The sequence below is a fragment of the Triturus cristatus genome, chromosome 12, assembly GCF_964204655.1.
Source record: "Triturus cristatus chromosome 12, aTriCri1.1, whole genome shotgun sequence".
In the NCBI taxonomy this organism is placed as follows: domain Eukaryota; kingdom Metazoa; phylum Chordata; class Amphibia; order Caudata; family Salamandridae; genus Triturus; species Triturus cristatus.
Window position 1 is genome coordinate 217,086,280 of NC_140595.1, and position 14,805 is coordinate 217,101,084.

A 14,805-nucleotide genomic window follows, 5' to 3' on the forward strand; every position below is an offset into this window, starting at 1 on the left:
GCTGGAGACACATGAAACAAGTCTGACGTGCCCCTTCAAGTCTACCTGAGAGGAAGCTGACTCAGGATTGGTGACCTCTCACGGGCACAAATAAGGGGCAAGCCCTATGAAAAGCACAGCATGAGTCTTGGTCCCACCTTTAAAAAGGAGGGTGACCTCTGGGATCTGGCAGCAGGATCTTTGGGAGATAAGAAAATATACTGCCTGCGATCGTGAAGTTTGAAGTCAGTCAAGAAAAGCAATCTCATGCACTGCACAAGCTCTTTCCCATGAGGCACCTCTCCTGCACTCTGTTTATGCAAATGAGCAAGCAGAGAGCTCAGGAATAAAACACCAAACTCATGTCCCCCAAAAAAGCAGCAGACAATTGCTGGATATTCCCCAACTTCTAATACTTTTCTTTTAAACAAATGATAAACAGCCTCACCTGTGGCAAGGCTTAAAAAAATTGAATAAACTCTTAAATGTTCCTCGCCACGGAAATCTTTAGTAAAAGGCGAAAGATTTTTTCGTTTTGAAGAGAAACCAGAATAAGTGACAATATAGCTCTCTAGGGTAAGTGGCGCCACATCAAAGACCCTGTCATTGCGAGGGTGAGGACCTGAAAGGTATTTTCAGGCTCTAAGAAAGAGGGCGAGAACCAGGCCGGTGGGCAAAACAGGCCAACATTTCAGAGTCTCTGCTCAAGGTACAAAAAGGTGGACTGTTCACATGTGTATGTCTGGGAATATGCAAATTTCTTTTGTACTCACCTCAGCTCATTAGGAGTTGTCGGGGCTGCTGGGGAAGGGGAACAGGAAATGTGAATCAGGCTTTTAGTTAAGTGGCACTGTAGGCCTTTTGTCCCCTAGCCATTTTACGCTTTCAACACCATCCCTCCAATCGATATGCTCAGAGCCACCACTGTGCTCTACACATAGCCATGCACCGTATGTGCCTTTTTCACACGTACTTTCATTAAACCTGAATATAGAAGGATATATCTGTCTAGGCTGGAGACACATGAAACAAGTCTGACGTGCCCGTTCAAGTCTACCTGAGAGGAAGCTGACTCAGGATTGGTGACCTCTCAGGGCACCTCTAAACGGACACAAATAACGGGCAAGCCCTATGAAAAGCACAGCATGAGTCTTGGTCCCACCTTTAAAAAGGAGGGTGACCTCTGGGATCTGGCAGCAGGATCTTTGGGAGATAAGAAAATATACTGCCTGCGATCGTGAAGTTTCAAGTCAGTCAAGAAAAGCAATCTCATGCACTGCACAAGCTCTTTCCCATGAGGCACCTCTCCTGCACTCTGTTTATGCAAATGAGCAAGCAGAGAGCTCAGGAATAAAACACCAAACTCATGTCCCCCAAAAAAGCAGCAGACAATTTCTGGATATTCCCCAACTTGTAATGCTTTTCTTTTAAACAAATGATAAACAGCCTCACCTGTGGCAAGGCTTAAAAAAATTGAATAAACTCTTAAATGTTCCTCTCCACGGAAATCTTTAGTAAAAGGCGAAAGATTTTTTCGTTTTGAAGAGAAACCAGAGTAAGTGACAATATAGCTCTCTAGGGTAAGTGGCGGCACATCAAAGACCCTGTCATTGCGAGGGTGAGGACCTGAAAGGTATTTTCAGGCTCTAAGAAAGAGGGCGAGAACCAGGCCGGTGGGCAAAACAGGCCAACATTTCAAAGTCTCTGCTCAAGGTACAAAAAGGTGGACTGTTCACATGTGTATGTCTGGGAATATGCAAATTTCTTTTGTACTCACCTCAGCTCATTAGGAGTTGTCGGGGCTGCTGGGGAAGGGGAACAGGAAATGTGAATCAGGCTTTTAGTTAAGTGGCACTGTAGGCCTTTTGTCCCCTAGCCATTTTACGCTTTCAACACGCTCTACACATAGCCATGCACCGTATGTGCCTTTTTCACACGTACTTTCATTAAACCTGAATATAGAAGGATATATCTGTCTAGGCTGGAGACACGTGAAACAAGTCTGACGTGCCCCTTCAAGTCTACCTGAGAGGAAGCTGACTCAGGATTGGCGACCTCTCAGGGCATCTCTAACGGGCACAAATAACGGGCAAGCCCTATGAAAAGCACAGCATGAGTCTTGGTCCCACCTTTAAAAAGGAGGGTGACCTCTGGGATCTGGCAGCAGGATCTTTGGGAGATAAGAAAATATACTGCCTGCGATCGTGAAGTTTCAAGTCAGTCAAGAAAAGCAATCTCATGCACTGCACAAGCTCTTTCCCATGAGGCACCTCTCCTGCACTCTGTTTATGCAAATGAGCAAGCAGAGAGCTCAGGAATAAAACACCAAACTCATGTCCCCCAAAAAAGCAGCAGACAATTGCTGGATATTCCCCAACTTGTAATGCTTTTCTTTTAAACAAATGATAAACAGCCTCACCTGTGGCAAGGCTTAAAAAAATTGAATAAACTCTTAAATGTTCCTCTCCACGGAAATCTTTAGTAAAAGGCGAAAGATTTTTTCGTTTTGAAGAGAAACCAGAGTAAGTGACAATATAGCTCTCTAGGGTAAGTGGCGGCACATCAAAGACCCTGTCATTGCGAGGGTGAGGACCTGAAAGGTATTTTCAGGCTCTAAGAAAGAGGGCGAGAACCAGGCCGGTGGGCAAAACAGGCCAACATTTCAAAGTCTCTGCTCAAGGTACAAAAAGGTGGACTGTTCACATGTGTATGTCTGGGAATATGCAAATTTCTTTTGTACTCACCTCAGCTCATTAGGAGTTGTCGGGGCTGCTGGGGAAGGGGAACAGGAAATGTGAATCAGGCTTTTAGTTAAGTGGCACTGTAGGCCTTTTGTCCCCTAGCCATTTTACGCTTTCAACACCATCTCTCCAATCGATATGCTCAGAGCCACCACTGTGCTCTACACATAGCCATGCACCGTATGTGCCTTTTTCACACGTACTTTCATTAAACCTGAATATAGAAGGATATATCTGTCTAGGCTGGAGACACATGAAACAAGTCTGACGTGCCCCTTCAAGTCTACCTGAGAAGAAGCTGACTCAGGATTGGTGACCTCTCACGGGCACAAATAACGGGCAAGCCCTATGAAAAGCACAGCATGAGTCTTGGTCCCACCTTTAAAAAGGAGGGTGACCTCTGGGATCTGGCAGCAGGATCTTTGGGAGATAAGAAAATATACTGCCTGCAATCGTGAAGTTTCAAGTCAGTCAAGAAAAGCAATCTCATGCACTGCACAAGCTCTTTCCCATGAGGCACCTCTCCTGCACTCTGTTTATGCAAATGAGCAAGCAGAGAGCTCAGGAATAAAACACCAAACTCATGTCCCCCAAAAAAGCAGCAGACAATTGCTGGATATTCCCCAACTTGTAATGCTTTTCTTTTAAACAAATGATAAACAGCCTCACCTGTGGCAAGGATTAAAAAAATTGAATAAACTCTTAAATGTTCCTCTCCACGGAAATCTTTAGTAAAAGGCGAAAGATTTTTTCGTTTTGAAGAGAAACCAGAGTAAGTGACAATATAGCTCTCTAGGGTAAGTGGCGGCACATCAAAGACCCTGTCATTGCGAGGGTGAGGACCTGAAAGGTATTTTCAGGCTCTAAGAAAGAGGGCGAGAACCAGGCCGGTGGGCAAAACAGGCCAACATTTCAAAGTCTCTGCTCAAGGTACAAAAAGGTGGACTGTTCACATGTGTATGTCTGGGAATATGCAAATTTCTTTTGTACTCACCTCAGCTCATTAGGAGTTGTCGGGGCTGCTGGGGAAGGGGAACAGGAAATGTGAATCAGGCTTTTAGTTAAGTGGCACTGTAGGCCTTTTGTCCCCTAGCCATTTTACGCTTTCAACACCATCCCTCCAATCGATATGCTCAGAGCCACCACTGTGCTCTACACATAGCCATGCACCGTATGTGCCTTTTTCACACGTACTTTCATTAAACCTGAATATAGAAGGATATATCTGTCTAGGCTGGAGACACGTGAAACAAGTCTGACGTGCCCCTTCAAGTCTACCTGAGAGGAAGCTGACTCAGGATTGGCGACCTCTCAGGGCACCTCTAACAGGCACAAATAACGGGCAAGCCCTATGAAAAGCACAGCATGAGTCTTGGTCCCACCTTTAAAAAGGAGGGTGACCTCTGGGATCTGGCAGCAGGATCTTTGGGAGATAAGAAAATATACTGCCTGCGATCGTGAAGTTTCAAGTCAGTCAAGAAAAGCAATCTCATGCACTGCACAAGCTCTTTCCCATGAGGCACCTCTCCTGCACTCTGTTTATGCAAATGAGCAAGCAGAGAGCTCAGGAATAAAACACCAAACTCATGTCCCCCAAAAAAGCAGCAGACAATTGCTGGATATTCCCCAACTTGTAATGCTTTTCTTTTAAACAAATGATAAACAGCCTCACCTGTGGCAAGGCTTAAAAAAATTGAATAAACTCTTAAATGTTCCTCTCCACGGAAATCTTTAGTAAAAGGCGAAAGATTTTTTCGTTTTGAAGAGAAACCAGAGTAAGTGACAATATAGCTCTCTAGGGTAAGTGGCGGCACATCAAAGACCCTGTCATTGCGAGGGTGAGGACCTGAAAGGTATTTTCAGGCTCTAAGAAAGAGGGCGAGAACCAGGCCGGTGGGCAAAACAGGCCAACATTTCAAAGTCTCTGCTCAAGGTACAAAAAGGTGGACTGTTCACATGTGTATGTCTGGGAATATGCAAATTTCTTTTGTACTCACCTCAGCTCATTAGGAGTTGTTGGGGCTGCTGGGGAAGGGGAACAGGAAATGTGAATCAGGCTTTTAGTTAAGTGGCACTGTAGGCCTTTTGTCCCCTAGCCATTTTACGCTTTCAACACGCTCTACACATAGCCATGCACCGTATGTGCCTTTTTCACACGTACTTTCATTAAACCTGAATATAGAAGGATATATCTGTCTAGGCTGGAGACACGTGAAACAAGTCTGACGTGCCCCTTCAAGTCTACCTGAGAGGAAGCTGACTCAGGATTGGCGACCTCAACGGGCACCTCTAACGGGCAAGCCCTATGAAAAGCACAGCATGAGTCTTGGTCCCACCTTTAAAAAGGAGGGTGACCTCTGGGATCTGGCAGCAGGATCTTTGGGAGATAAGAAAATATACTGCCTGCGATCGTGAAGTTTCAAGTCAGTCAAGAAAAGCAATCTCATGCACTGCACAAGCTCTTTCCCATGAGGCACCTCTCCTGCACTCTGTTTATGCAAATGAGCAAGCAGAGAGCTCAGGAATAAAACACCAAACTCATGTCCCCCAAAAAAGCAGCAGACAATTGCTGGATATTCCCCAACTTGTAATGCTTTTCTTTTAAACAAATGATAAACAGCCTCACCTGTGGCAAGGCTTAAAAAAATTGAATAAACTCTTAAATGTTCCTCTCCACGGAAATCTTTAGTAAAAGGCGAAAGATTTTTTCGTTTTGAAGAGAAACCAGAGTAAGTGACAATATAGCTCTCTAGGGTAAGTGGCGGCACATCAAAGACCCTGTCATTGCGAGGGTGAGGACCTGAAAGGTATTTTCAGGCTCTAAGAAAGAGGGCGAGAACCAGGCCGGTGGGCAAAACAGGCCAACATTTCAAAGTCTCTGCTCAAGGTACAAAAAGGTGGACTGTTCACATGTGTATGTCTGGGAATATGCAAATTTCTTTTGTACTCACCTCAGCTCATTAGGAGTTGTCGGGGCTGCTGGGGAAGGGGAACAGGAAATGTGAATCAGGCTTTTAGTTAAGTGGCACTGTAGGCCTTTTGTCCCCTAGCCATTTTACGCTTTCAACACGCTCTACACATAGCCATGCACCGTATGTGCCTTTTTCACACGTACTTTCATTAAACCTGAATATAGAAGGATATATCTGTCTAGGCTGGAGACACGTGAAACAAGTCTGACGTGCCCCTTCAAGTCTACCTGAGAGGAAGCTGACTCAGGATTGGCGACCTCAACGGGCACAAATAATGGGCAAGCCCTATGAAAAGCACAGCATGAGTCTTGGTCCCACCTTTAAAAAGGAGGGTGACCTCTGGGATCTGGCAGCAGGATCTTTGGGAGATAAGAAAATATACTGCCTGCGATCGTGAAGTTTCAAGTCAGTCAAGAAAAGCAATCTCATGCACTGCACAAGCTCTTTCCCATGAGGCACCTCTCCTGCACTCTGTTTATGCAAATGAGCAAGCAGAGAGCTCAGGAATAAAACACCAAACTCATGTCCCCCAAAAAAGCAGCAGACAATTGCTGGATATTCCCCAACTTGTAATGCTTTTCTTTTAAACGAATGATAAACAGCCTCACCTGTGGCAAGGCTTAAAAAAATTGAATAAACTCTTAAATGTTCCTCTCCACGGAAATCTTTAGTAAAAGGCGAAAGATTTTTTCGTTTTGAAGAGAAACCAGAGTAAGTGACAATATAGCTCTCTAGGGTAAGTGGCGGCACATCAAAGACCCTGTCATTGCGAGGGTGAGGACCTGAAAGGTATTTTCAGGCTCTAAGAAAGAGGGCGAGAACCAGGCCGATGGGCAAAACAGGCCAACATTTCAAAGTCTCTGCTCAAGGTACAAAAAGGTGGACTGTTCACATGTGTATGTCTGGGAATATGCAAATTTCTTTTGTACTCACCTCAGCTCATTAGGAGTTGTCGGGGCTGCTGGGGAAGGGGAACAGGAAATGTGAATCAGGCTTTTAGTTAAGTGGCACTGTAGGCCTTTTGTCCCCTAGCCATTTTACGCTTTCAACACCATCCCTCCAATCGATATGCTCAGAGCCACCACTGTGCTCTACACATAGCCATGCACCGTATGTGCCTTTTTCACACGTACTTTCATTAAACCTGAATATAGAAGGATATATCTGTCTAGGCTGGAGACACATGAAACAAGTCTGACGTGCCCCTTCAAGTCTACCTGAGAGGAAGCTGACTCAGGATTGGTGACCTCTCAGGGCACCTCTAAACGGACACAAATAACGGGCAAGCCCTATGAAAAGCACAGCATGAGTCTTGGTCCCACCTTTAAAAAGGAGGGTGACCTCTGGGATCTGGCAGCAGGATCTTTGGGAGATAAGAAAATATACTGCCTGCGATCGTGAAGTTTCAAGTCAGTCAAGAAAAGCAATCTCATGCACTGCACAAGCTCTTTCCCATGAGGCACCTCTCCTGCACTCTGTTTATGCAAATGAGCAAGCAGAGAGCTCAGGAATAAAACACCAAACTCATGTCCCCCAAAAAAGCAGCAGACAATTTCTGGATATTCCCCAACTTGTAATGCTTTTCTTTTAAACAAATGATAAACAGCCTCACCTGTGGCAAGGCTTAAAAAAATTGAATAAACTCTTAAATGTTCCTCTCCACGGAAATCTTTAGTAAAAGGCGAAAGATTTTTTCGTTTTGAAGAGAAACCAGAGTAAGTGACAATATAGCTCTCTAGGGTAAGTGGCGGCACATCAAAGACCCTGTCATTGCGAGGGTGAGGACCTGAAAGGTATTTTCAGGCTCTAAGAAAGAGGGCGAGAACCAGGCCGGTGGGCAAAACAGGCCAACATTTCAAAGTCTCTGCTCAAGGTACAAAAAGGTGGACTGTTCACATGTGTATGTCTGGGAATATGCAAATTTCTTTTGTACTCACCTCAGCTCATTAGGAGTTGTCGGGGCTGCTGGGGAAGGGGAACAGGAAATGTGAATCAGGCTTTTAGTTAAGTGGCACTGTAGGCCTTTTGTCCCCTAGCCATTTTACGCTTTCAACACGCTCTACACATAGCCATGCACCGTATGTGCCTTTTTCACACGTACTTTCATTAAACCTGAATATAGAAGGATATATCTGTCTAGGCTGGAGACACGTGAAACAAGTCTGACGTGCCCCTTCAAGTCTACCTGAGAGAAAGCTGACTCAGGATTGGCGACCTCTCAGGGCACCTCTAACGGGCACAAATAACGGGCAAGCCCTATGAAAAGCACAGCATGAGTCTTGGTCCCACCTTTAAAAAGGAGGGTGACCTCTGGGATCTGGCAGCAGGATCTTTGGGAGATAAGAAAATATACTGCCTGCGATCGTGAAGTTTCAAGTCAGTCAAGAAAAGCAATCTCATGCACTGCACAAGCTCTTTCCCATGAGGCACCTCTCCTGCACTCTGTTTATGCAAAAGAGCAAGCAGAGAGCTCAGGAATAAAACACCAAACTCATGTCCCCCAAAAAAGCAGCAGACAATTGCTGGATATTCCCCAACTTGTAATGCTTTTCTTTTAAACAAATGATAAACAGCCTCACCTGTGGCAAGGCTTAAAAAAATTGAATAAACTCTTAAATGTTCCTCTCCACGGAAATCTTTAGTAAAAGGCGAAAGATTTTTTCGTTTTGAAGAGAAACCAGAGTAAGTGACAATATAGCTCTCTAGGGTAAGTGGCGGCACATCAAAGACCCTGTCATTGCGAGGGTGAGGACCTGAAAGGTATTTTCAGGCTCTAAGAAAGAGGGCGAGAACCAGGCCGGTGGGCAAAACAGGCCAACATTTCAAAGTCTCTGCTCAAGGTACAAAAAGGTGGACTGTTCACATGTGTATGTCTGGGAATATGCAAATTTCTTTTGTACTCACCTCAGCTCATTAGGAGTTGTCGGGGCTGCTGGGGAAGGGGAACAGGAAATGTGAATCAGGCTTTTAGTTAAGTGGCACTGTAGGCCTTTTGTCCCCTAGCCATTTTACGCTTTCAACACGCTCTACACATAGCCATGCACCGTATGTGCCTTTTTCACACGTACTTTCATTAAACCTGAATATAGAAGGATATATCTGTCTAGGCTGGAGACACGTGAAACAAGTCTGACGTGCCCCTTCAAGTCTACCTGAGAGGAAGCTGACTCAGGATTGGCGACCTCTCAGGGCACCTCTAACGGGCACAAATAACGGGCAAGCCCTATGAAAAGCACAGCATGAGTCTTGGTCCCACCTTTAAAAAGGAGGGTGACCTCTGGGATCTGGCAGCAGGATCTTTGGGAGATAAGAAAATATACTGCCTGCGATCGTGAAGTTTCAAGTCAGTCAAGAAAAGCAATCTCATGCACTGCACAAGCTCTTTCCCATGAGGCACCTCTCCTGCACTCTGTTTATGCAAATGAGCAAGCAGAGAGCTCAGGAATAAAACACCAAACTCATGTCCCTCAAAAAAGCAGCAGACAATTGCTGGATATTCCCCAACTTGTAATGCTTTTCTTTTAAACAAATGATAAACAGCCTCACCTGTGGCAAGGCTTAAAAAAATTGAATAAACTCTTAAATGTTCCTCTCCACGGAAATCTTTAGTAAAAGGCGAAAGATTTTTTCGTTTTGAAGAGAAACCAGAGTAAGTGACAATATAGCTCTCTAGGGTAAGTGGCGGCACATCAAAGACCCTGTCATTGCGAGGGTGAGGACCTGAAAGGTATTTTCAGGCTCTAAGAAAGAGGGCGAGAACCAGGCCGGTGGGCAAAACAGGCCAACATTTCAAAGTCTCTGCTCAAGGTACAAAAAGGTGGACTGTTCACATGTGTATGTCTGGGAATATGCAAATTTCTTTTGTACTCACCTCAGCTCATTAGGAGTTGTCGGGGCTGCTGGGGAAGGGGAACAGGAAATGTGAATCAGGCTTTTAGTTAAGTGGCACTGTAGGCCTTTTGTCCCCTAGCCATTTTACGCTTTCAACACCATCTCTCCAATCGATATGCTCAGAGCCACCACTGTGCTCTACACATAGCCATGCACCGTATGTGCCTTTTTCACACGTACTTTCATTAAACCTGAATATAGAAGGATATATCTGTCTAGGCTGGAGACACATGAAACAAGTCTGACGTGCCCCTTCAAGTCTACCTGAGAGGAAGCTGACTCAGGATTGGTGACCTCTCACGGGCACAAATAAGGGGCAAGCCCTATGAAAAGCACAGCATGAGTCTTGGTCCCACCTTTAAAAAGGAGGGTGACCTCTGGGATCTGGCAGCAGGATCTTTGGGAGATAAGAAAATATACTGCCTGCGATCGTGAAGTTTGAAGTCAGTCAAGAAAAGCAATCTCATGCACTGCACAAGCTCTTTCCCATGAGGCACCTCTCCTGCACTCTGTTTATGCAAATGAGCAAGCAGAGAGCTCAGGAATAAAACACCAAACTCATGTCCCCCAAAAAAGCAGCAGACAATTGCTGGATATTCCCCAACTTCTAATACTTTTCTTTTAAACAAATGATAAACAGCCTCACCTGTGGCAAGGCTTAAAAAAATTGAATAAACTCTTAAATGTTCCTCGCCACGGAAATCTTTAGTAAAAGGCGAAAGATTTTTTCGTTTTGAAGAGAAACCAGAATAAGTGACAATATAGCTCTCTAGGGTAAGTGGCGCCACATCAAAGACCCTGTCATTGCGAGGGTGAGGACCTGAAAGGTATTTTCAGGCTCTAAGAAAGAGGGCGAGAACCAGGCCGGTGGGCAAAACAGGCCAACATTTCAGAGTCTCTGCTCAAGGTACAAAAAGGTGGACTGTTCACATGTGTATGTCTGGGAATATGCAAATTTCTTTTGTACTCACCTCAGCTCATTAGGAGTTGTCGGGGCTGCTGGGGAAGGGGAACAGGAAATGTGAATCAGGCTTTTAGTTAAGTGGCACTGTAGGCCTTTTGTCCCCTAGCCATTTTACGCTTTCAACACCATCCCTCCAATCGATATGCTCAGAGCCACCACTGTGCTCTACACATAGCCATGCACCGTATGTGCCTTTTTCACACGTACTTTCATTAAACCTGAATATAGAAGGATATATCTGTCTAGGCTGGAGACACATGAAACAAGTCTGACGTGCCCGTTCAAGTCTACCTGAGAGGAAGCTGACTCAGGATTGGTGACCTCTCAGGGCACCTCTAAACGGACACAAATAACGGGCAAGCCCTATGAAAAGCACAGCATGAGTCTTGGTCCCACCTTTAAAAAGGAGGGTGACCTCTGGGATCTGGCAGCAGGATCTTTGGGAGATAAGAAAATATACTGCCTGCGATCGTGAAGTTTCAAGTCAGTCAAGAAAAGCAATCTCATGCACTGCACAAGCTCTTTCCCATGAGGCACCTCTCCTGCACTCTGTTTATGCAAATGAGCAAGCAGAGAGCTCAGGAATAAAACACCAAACTCATGTCCCCCAAAAAAGCAGCAGACAATTTCTGGATATTCCCCAACTTGTAATGCTTTTCTTTTAAACAAATGATAAACAGCCTCACCTGTGGCAAGGCTTAAAAAAATTGAATAAACTCTTAAATGTTCCTCTCCACGGAAATCTTTAGTAAAAGGCGAAAGATTTTTTCGTTTTGAAGAGAAACCAGAGTAAGTGACAATATAGCTCTCTAGGGTAAGTGGCGGCACATCAAAGACCCTGTCATTGCGAGGGTGAGGACCTGAAAGGTATTTTCAGGCTCTAAGAAAGAGGGCGAGAACCAGGCCGGTGGGCAAAACAGGCCAACATTTCAAAGTCTCTGCTCAAGGTACAAAAAGGTGGACTGTTCACATGTGTATGTCTGGGAATATGCAAATTTCTTTTGTACTCACCTCAGCTCATTAGGAGTTGTCGGGGCTGCTGGGGAAGGGGAACAGGAAATGTGAATCAGGCTTTTAGTTAAGTGGCACTGTAGGCCTTTTGTCCCCTAGCCATTTTACGCTTTCAACACGCTCTACACATAGCCATGCACCGTATGTGCCTTTTTCACACGTACTTTCATTAAACCTGAATATAGAAGGATATATCTGTCTAGGCTGGAGACACGTGAAACAAGTCTGACGTGCCCCTTCAAGTCTACCTGAGAGGAAGCTGACTCAGGATTGGCGACCTCTCAGGGCATCTCTAACGGGCACAAATAACGGGCAAGCCCTATGAAAAGCACAGCATGAGTCTTGGTCCCACCTTTAAAAAGGAGGGTGACCTCTGGGATCTGGCAGCAGGATCTTTGGGAGATAAGAAAATATACTGCCTGCGATCGTGAAGTTTCAAGTCAGTCAAGAAAAGCAATCTCATGCACTGCACAAGCTCTTTCCCATGAGGCACCTCTCCTGCACTCTGTTTATGCAAATGAGCAAGCAGAGAGCTCAGGAATAAAACACCAAACTCATGTCCCCCAAAAAAGCAGCAGACAATTGCTGGATATTCCCCAACTTGTAATGCTTTTCTTTTAAACAAATGATAAACAGCCTCACCTGTGGCAAGGCTTAAAAAAATTGAATAAACTCTTAAATGTTCCTCTCCACGGAAATCTTTAGTAAAAGGCGAAAGATTTTTTCGTTTTGAAGAGAAACCAGAGTAAGTGACAATATAGCTCTCTAGGGTAAGTGGCGGCACATCAAAGACCCTGTCATTGCGAGGGTGAGGACCTGAAAGGTATTTTCAGGCTCTAAGAAAGAGGGCGAGAACCAGGCCGGTGGGCAAAACAGGCCAACATTTCAAAGTCTCTGCTCAAGGTACAAAAAGGTGGACTGTTCACATGTGTATGTCTGGGAATATGCAAATTTCTTTTGTACTCACCTCAGCTCATTAGGAGTTGTCGGGGCTGCTGGGGAAGGGGAACAGGAAATGTGAATCAGGCTTTTAGTTAAGTGGCACTGTAGGCCTTTTGTCCCCTAGCCATTTTACGCTTTCAACACCATCTCTCCAATCGATATGCTCAGAGCCACCACTGTGCTCTACACATAGCCATGCACCGTATGTGCCTTTTTCACACGTACTTTCATTAAACCTGAATATAGAAGGATATATCTGTCTAGGCTGGAGACACATGAAACAAGTCTGACGTGCCCCTTCAAGTCTACCTGAGAAGAAGCTGACTCAGGATTGGTGACCTCTCACGGGCACAAATAACGGGCAAGCCCTATGAAAAGCACAGCATGAGTCTTGGTCCCACCTTTAAAAAGGAGGGTGACCTCTGGGATCTGGCAGCAGGATCTTTGGGAGATAAGAAAATATACTGCCTGCAATCGTGAAGTTTCAAGTCAGTCAAGAAAAGCAATCTCATGCACTGCACAAGCTCTTTCCCATGAGGCACCTCTCCTGCACTCTGTTTATGCAAATGAGCAAGCAGAGAGCTCAGGAATAAAACACCAAACTCATGTCCCCCAAAAAAGCAGCAGACAATTGCTGGATATTCCCCAACTTGTAATGCTTTTCTTTTAAACAAATGATAAACAGCCTCACCTGTGGCAAGGCTTAAAAAAATTGAATAAACTCTTAAATGTTCCTCTCCACGGAAATCTTTAGTAAAAGGCGAAAGATTTTTTCGTTTTGAAGAGAAACCAGAGTAAGTGACAATATAGCTCACTAGGGTAAGTGGCGGCACATCAAAGACCCTGTCATTGCGAGGGTGAGGACCTGAAAGGTATTTTCAGGCTCTAAGAAAGAGGGCGAGAACCAGGCCGGTGGGCAAAACAGGCCAACATTTCAAAGTCTCTGCTCAAGGTACAAAAAGGTGGACTGTTCACATGTGTATGTCTGGGAATATGCAAATTTCTTTTGTACTCACCTCAGCTCATTAGGAGTTGTTGGGGCTGCTGGGGAAGGGGAACAGGAAATGTGAATCAGGCTTTTAGTTAAGTGGCACTGTAGGCCTTTTGTCCCCTAGCCATTTTACGCTTTCAACACGCTCTACACATAGCCATGCACCGTATGTGCCTTTTTCACACGTACTTTCATTAAACCTGAATATAGAAGGATATATCTGTCTAGGCTGGAGACACGTGAAACAAGTCTGACGTGCCCCTTCAAGTCTACCTGAGAGGAAGCTGACTCAGGATTGGCGACCTCAACGGGCACCTCTAACGGGCAAGCCCTATGAAAAGCACAGCATGAGTCTTGGTCCCACCTTTAAAAAGGAGGGTGACCTCTGGGATCTGGCAGCAGGATCTTTGGGAGATAAGAAAATATACTGCCTGCGATCGTGAAGTTTCAAGTCAGTCAAGAAAAGCAATCTCATGCACTGCACAAGCTCTTTCCCATGAGGCACCTCTCCTGCACTCTGTTTATGCAAATGAGCAAGCAGAGAGCTCAGGAATAAAACACCAAACTCATGTCCCCCAAAAAAGCAGCAGACAATTGCTGGATATTCCCCAACTTGTAATGCTTTTCTTTTAAACAAATGATAAACAGCCTCACCTGTGGCAAGGCTTAAAAAAATTGAATAAACTCTTAAATGTTCCTCTCCACGGAAATCTTTAGTAAAAGGCGAAAGATTTTTTCGTTTTGAAGAGAAACCAGAGTAAGTGACAATATAGCTCTCTAGGGTAAGTGGCGGCACATCAAAGACCCTGTCATTGCGAGGGTGAGGACCTGAAAGGTATTTTCAGGCTCTAAGAAAGAGGGCGAGAACCAGGCCGGTGGGCAAAACAGGCCAACATTTCAAAGTCTCTGCTCAAGGTACAAAAAGGTGGACTGTTCACATGTGTATGTCTGGGAATATGCAAATTTCTTTTGTACTCACCTCAGCTCATTAGGAGTTGTCGGGGCTGCTGGGGAAGGGGAACAGGAAATGTGAATCAGGCTTTTAGTTAAGTGGCACTGTAGGCCTTTTGTCCCCTAGCCATTTTACGCTTTCAACACGCTCTACACATAGCCATGCACCGTATGTGCCTTTTTCACACGTACTTTCATTAAACCTGAATATAGAAGGATATATCTGTCTAGGCTGGAGACACGTGAAACAAGTCTGACGTGCCCCTTCAAGTCTACCTGAGAGGAAGCTGACTCAGGATTGGCGACCTCAACGGGCACAAATAATGGGCAAGCCCTATGAAAAGCACAGCATGAGTCTTGGTC

The 14,805-nt window shown here is 45.1% G+C and overlaps 15 non-coding genes across 15 annotated transcripts; all 15 read right to left on the reverse strand.

The window, feature by feature from the left end:
• Positions 1-419: 419 nt before the first annotated feature.
• Positions 420-534, reverse strand: LOC146773598 (U5 spliceosomal RNA). Its single transcript, XR_014974580.1, has one exon. It is a non-coding gene; the product is annotated as a U5 spliceosomal RNA (small nuclear RNA).
• Positions 535-1,423: 889 nt separating this feature from the next.
• On the reverse strand, positions 1,424-1,538 carry LOC146773599 (U5 spliceosomal RNA). The gene has a single exon (XR_014975015.1). It is a non-coding gene; the product is annotated as a U5 spliceosomal RNA (small nuclear RNA).
• Positions 1,539-2,390: 852 nt separating this feature from the next.
• On the reverse strand, positions 2,391-2,505 carry LOC146773600 (U5 spliceosomal RNA). Its single transcript, XR_014975016.1, has one exon. It is a non-coding gene; the product is annotated as a U5 spliceosomal RNA (small nuclear RNA).
• Positions 2,506-3,381: 876 nt separating this feature from the next.
• LOC146773601 (U5 spliceosomal RNA) lies at positions 3,382-3,496 on the reverse strand. The gene has a single exon (XR_014973960.1). It is a non-coding gene; the product is annotated as a U5 spliceosomal RNA (small nuclear RNA).
• Positions 3,497-4,384: 888 nt separating this feature from the next.
• Positions 4,385-4,499, reverse strand: LOC146773602 (U5 spliceosomal RNA). Its single transcript, XR_014975017.1, has one exon. It is a non-coding gene; the product is annotated as a U5 spliceosomal RNA (small nuclear RNA).
• Positions 4,500-5,338: 839 nt separating this feature from the next.
• On the reverse strand, positions 5,339-5,453 carry LOC146773603 (U5 spliceosomal RNA). Its single transcript, XR_014975018.1, has one exon. It is a non-coding gene; the product is annotated as a U5 spliceosomal RNA (small nuclear RNA).
• An 839-nt stretch (positions 5,454-6,292) lies between these two features.
• On the reverse strand, positions 6,293-6,407 carry LOC146773604 (U5 spliceosomal RNA). Its single transcript, XR_014975019.1, has one exon. It is a non-coding gene; the product is annotated as a U5 spliceosomal RNA (small nuclear RNA).
• An 889-nt stretch (positions 6,408-7,296) lies between these two features.
• LOC146773605 (U5 spliceosomal RNA) lies at positions 7,297-7,411 on the reverse strand. The gene has a single exon (XR_014975020.1). It is a non-coding gene; the product is annotated as a U5 spliceosomal RNA (small nuclear RNA).
• An 852-nt stretch (positions 7,412-8,263) lies between these two features.
• Positions 8,264-8,378, reverse strand: LOC146773606 (U5 spliceosomal RNA). Its single transcript, XR_014975021.1, has one exon. It is a non-coding gene; the product is annotated as a U5 spliceosomal RNA (small nuclear RNA).
• Positions 8,379-9,230: 852 nt separating this feature from the next.
• Positions 9,231-9,345, reverse strand: LOC146773607 (U5 spliceosomal RNA). The gene has a single exon (XR_014975022.1). It is a non-coding gene; the product is annotated as a U5 spliceosomal RNA (small nuclear RNA).
• Positions 9,346-10,221: 876 nt separating this feature from the next.
• LOC146773608 (U5 spliceosomal RNA) lies at positions 10,222-10,336 on the reverse strand. The gene has a single exon (XR_014974581.1). It is a non-coding gene; the product is annotated as a U5 spliceosomal RNA (small nuclear RNA).
• An 889-nt stretch (positions 10,337-11,225) lies between these two features.
• LOC146773609 (U5 spliceosomal RNA) lies at positions 11,226-11,340 on the reverse strand. The gene has a single exon (XR_014975023.1). It is a non-coding gene; the product is annotated as a U5 spliceosomal RNA (small nuclear RNA).
• Positions 11,341-12,192: 852 nt separating this feature from the next.
• Positions 12,193-12,307, reverse strand: LOC146773610 (U5 spliceosomal RNA). The gene has a single exon (XR_014975024.1). It is a non-coding gene; the product is annotated as a U5 spliceosomal RNA (small nuclear RNA).
• An 876-nt stretch (positions 12,308-13,183) lies between these two features.
• On the reverse strand, positions 13,184-13,298 carry LOC146773611 (U5 spliceosomal RNA). Its single transcript, XR_014975025.1, has one exon. It is a non-coding gene; the product is annotated as a U5 spliceosomal RNA (small nuclear RNA).
• Positions 13,299-14,137: 839 nt separating this feature from the next.
• On the reverse strand, positions 14,138-14,252 carry LOC146773612 (U5 spliceosomal RNA). The gene has a single exon (XR_014975026.1). It is a non-coding gene; the product is annotated as a U5 spliceosomal RNA (small nuclear RNA).
• Positions 14,253-14,805: the final 553 nt, after the last annotated feature.